This window comes from Mirounga leonina, unplaced genomic scaffold (genome assembly GCF_011800145.1).
Source record: "Mirounga leonina isolate KUSES-001 unplaced genomic scaffold, KU_Mleo_1.0 Mir_418, whole genome shotgun sequence".
In the NCBI taxonomy this organism is placed as follows: domain Eukaryota; kingdom Metazoa; phylum Chordata; class Mammalia; order Carnivora; family Phocidae; genus Mirounga; species Mirounga leonina.
Window position 1 is genome coordinate 22,536,185 of NW_023270739.1, and position 4,649 is coordinate 22,540,833.

A 4,649-nucleotide genomic window follows, 5' to 3' on the forward strand; every position below is an offset into this window, starting at 1 on the left:
TCATTTACATACGGCAGGCGGCTGACACCCACTCATTTACATACGGCCGGCGGCCGTTTCCCACTGCAGCATCCTGGTTGGGTAATCGGTCGCAAAGCAGATAGTCTTGCCTGCAAAGCCGGAAATACTTACTCCCCGCCCCTTTATAGAAAAAGGGCCGATCCTTGGCTTAGACAAACCATCTGGGCAGTATGGGTGTTGGGAGAGTCAGGTGCAGCAGCCACTCTAAATACAAAAGAGGTATAGGGTGTGATCCTGTTTCCTCAAAGAGATTACTGGGGGAAATTTTAAAGCATTAAAATAGCTACAACTCCTGGTGATGGTTTAATACTCAAATGAAAGATGTCCCATAGATGCTTATAATTGGAAGCTAGCATTGCTTTCACTACAATGTTGGGAAAAACAAGAAACAGCTTCATGGCAGTTCATATGGGGGAAAAAAAAAAAACCCACCAGAGGGATTTAAATGATGCTGCAATTGGCCAGTCCTTGCCGCACAGCATGTGTACAGCTGGGAATAAACTGGGACTGACTCTGGGCAGAGTCTGGGGGAAAATGATAGATTGGATTGGAGGTAGGGACAGGAGGTCAGTGGCCAGAGGGAGTTGTACCCAAAGGGGTGACCTGTGACTGGATTTTGAGGTGTCCAAGCCATAAGGGCCAGAGCTCCCTCAAGGTGAAGAAAATTGGTATCAGAGACAATAGATGAGAAGGGCTGGTAGGAAGTAGGTAGAGGTTCAAGATTAGATTCCAGTCCCCTGTGAGAGCTGAGGGGAGCCCAGCTCTCGGGGCTCTGGGAGGAAGCGCTAAGCCCTTCAACAAGGCCAAGGAGGGGGGCTACATTGAAGAAGGTACCAGGGTTAGGGATGCTGTCTTTGGACACTGCCAAAATATTCTCCATCCCCTTCTTTCTTCCTGTGTGTGCCTAGGACAGATTACTTGACATTTCTGAGGCTTGTGTTTTGGGCATCTTTTCAGTGGGGATAGTAATAAAATCTGTTTCCCACAATCATTGGGAGAATTAAATGTAGTTTGTGAAATCTTGGTGCAGTTCCTGAATTGTATGGTGGAAGTTCTGTTGGGCACCTTAGGCTCTATTTCCAGATGGGAAGCTGTTAGGGATGTCAGGCAGCAACTCTGAATTCTGCCTGTACGTGATGATCAATCACTTCAGGAGTTTTTTAAAGATTTTTTTTTTTTTTTTTTTTTGAGAGAGAGAGAGAGAGAGCACAGCTTGGGTGGGGAGTGGAGAGGAGGGGCAGAGGGAGAAGCAGAAGCAGGCTCTCTGCTGAGCAGGGAGCCCGACACGGGGCTCAATCCCAGGACCCTGAGATCATGGCTTGAGCCGAAGGCAGAGGCTTAATTGACTGAACCACCCAGGTGCCCCACTTCAGGAGCTTAACAAACAAACAAACAATGATTTCTAAAGGGATATCCAGATCAATTGAATCAGAATCTCTGGAGTTAGAACAAGGCATTGACAGTTCTTAGAAGCCTCCAGATGATTCTAATGTGCAGCCATCATTGAGAGCTTTTGTCTGTATTACCAATCCTGGTTGTTGCTGGCTCAGGGTCCTCACGGAATCTACAGGTGGTCAGGTCCCTGGAGACAGCTGGGTAGGGCTGTGCCTAGTGGAGACTGACCCTCAACTTTGAGCTTGAGATGAACCAACGGAGAAGGGAAGCCGCTGAAAAACCCACAGCTGCTTGAAAAGAAGCACTGCATTGAAGAACAGGCCACCTAAACTCTGAGCTGATCAAGGCCCATCTGAAGTTGCAGTCCACCTCAGGAGATAAACAGATGAGAGTGGACCCAGTCCTTTCCAGGCCTTTGGGCTGAGCTGGGCAGAGTGGCAGTGTCAGCCCGGGCATCATTGTCTGCTGGAGCAGATCCCAGGCACAAGATGTTTGCCAGGAATTTGCCTGAGGAGAACACAGTGTGGAGGGGAGAAGATACTTCAGGTTCAGGAGTGGAGCAAGGAATGGAGAGCTGAGTTTCTGTGAGCACTTCCTCAGGCTGCTGAGACACAAACATTGAAAGGTACTAACAGCACTGAATGACAGATAGCAAGTGCATGTGTTGTTAGAAGGCACTTGAGAAATAAATCCCACAGACACTGAGCAGTTGGCACCTGTCCCTGGGTCAAGGGCATAGTCTTTTTTTTTTTTTTAAGATTTTTATTTATTTATTTGACAGAGAGTCCAAGCAGGGAGATTGGCAGGCAGAGGGAGCGGGAGAAGCAGGCTCCCAGCTGAGCAGGGAGCCCAATACGGGGCTCGATCCCAGGACCCTGGGATCATGACCTGAGTTGAAGGCAGATCCTTAACCTACTGAGCCACCCATGCGCCCTCAAGGGCATATTCTTAAAGCCGCAACAGAGTGCCAGGTGGAAGGGGAGACAGATGATAAAAGGAACAGAGATCATTACCAGTGAGCAATAGAGGAAGAACTGAGGACAGCTGAGCAGGATGGGAGCCCTCAGAAGATAGATGAAATACCAGCTTGTGGAAGGGTGTTTTGGGCCACTGAGTAGACCTTACAGGGAATAAGACTTTTGTTCATAGTAAGAAATTGTTTTAGCATCAGGAATTGAAATTAGAGTAAGATCGTATCATGTGAGACGCTCAACTTCCTCGCTAGACGTAGTGCAGCTGATAGTGAGGAGGGGGTACTGGTGTGAGGTGGACTCTGGGCAGGATCCACTCAAGGGCCTCATGCTCCATTCTTACTTGAGCAGGCCCAGCTCAGCTTGTATTTCATATGGTGTTGGGGTGCATGGTAGGATTTTATTTTGTAAAAGGTTATTCACCCTCTTCCCCCCAAAAGTGTGAGAAACCTGGATTGTTATGATTCTTTGATTTTTGTTATAAGGAAAGAAACTGTGACAAGTATTTGAACAACTGAATGCTACTTGTTTGCATAGCCAGCAAAGAAATTCAAACATTTGTATAAATAAGGATTATGCATTTTAATGCAGGTGGAGTGACTTGAGTCTGGAAGTTTACTTCTCTTGGTCTTGAACTTGGGAAGCATCTTTGGGCATTCTGCCTTTAAACCTTTGATGCTAGTTTATATTCAACTCAACAGATGTTTTTGGTACTTACCAAATGTGAAGCATCATCTTGTACTTTGACTATTGAAAATATCCCTCCCCAAACCTCTACCTACTAGAAATTAATCTCAGCATTGGCAGTATTTTCCACATTTAACAAGAGTCACAGGGGTGCCTGGGTGGCTCAGTTGGTTAAGCCTCTGACTCGGTTCAAGTCATGATCTCAGGGTCCTGGGATTGAGCCCTGCATCAGGCTCCCCACTCAGTGGGGAGTCTGCTTGTCCCTTTCCCTCTGCTTCTCCCCATGCTTGTGGGCTCTCTCTCTCTCAAGTAAATAAAATCTTAAAAAATAAATAAAAACAGAGTCACAGCACAACAAATACAAACCGTGATGGTATTGGACACCTATTAGCTGCTTCCCCAACATGATTTCTCCCTTCTGTCCATATGGGGGGTCTCCGTGTTTCTAGGGAAGCTGACTATACCTTGATCATGAAGTGGAGCATGCGTGTTAGGCTAAGTTGATTCATACATTATATCCCTCTTGCCACTTGGAGGTTAAAGGCAGTTACATGATCCAACCTGGACCAATGAGAGGATATTTCAGGATTGTCACTGAGAAGGCTGGAACAAAGACATACTCTTTTTCTTGCTTGACTTGAGCAAGAAATTTGTGGTTCGAGAGCTGTAGGTATAGCTATCGTGCAACTGTGATAAGGCAAGGCTAGTTTCAGAATGAGCTGACACCAAGATAAACGGGAAGGGATAGAGAAAATCAGGTTCTGGTGACATCACCTAGCTGCTGGATTAAACTTTGCCTGGAGCCAAAACTACTCCTCTGGACTTTGCAAATATGTTAAGTTCCCCTTTATATTTAAGTCAGTTTGACTTAGGTCTTCTCTGACTTAGAACCAAAAGATTCCTTAGTGATCAATATGGTGGTTATTTTGGGGTGGTGGAGTTACAGGTTTCATTTTATCTATTAAACTGTATTTGCAATATTGTATATAGTTAGCATGGATTACTTTTGTAATGAAAAATAACAACAAAAAAGCCTATTAAGATACAATCATAGCACCTACATTGCCTGGAAGTTACTTATCTATTGTTAAAACAATACACATGTAATCTCTTACTAGGGCTAAACCAAGACACACTTACATAAACTAAACTAATTTACGTGTTGATTCACATGGATCTCCTATGATAGTGTTGATGACTTCTTGCATCACCATCTTTGCTACTATACTACTGATAATCCACTGGTTTTGTAAGTTTACTTTTTAAACAATCTTTGTATATTGGTACGCTCTTACCTAATTGCATTTTGGAGGACAGAGAAAGACCCGTGTAATGCAGCTGCACCTTTTACCACTGCTAACTTTTCTGTGTTTTGAGGAGTGAAGGAACTCAGTGCTGTGCTGTCAGCCATTTTTCCCCCTCTTCTGGACTTACTAAAAAAAAAAAAAAATGTATTTGAGGTCAGTTTTATATTAATAGATATAGAAAACTTAAAATGTAAAAAATAAATTGCAAGAAAAAGTAAGATGGAGACTGATAGACTGAGATACTTAGAAGAGAGATATCATTCAGTCA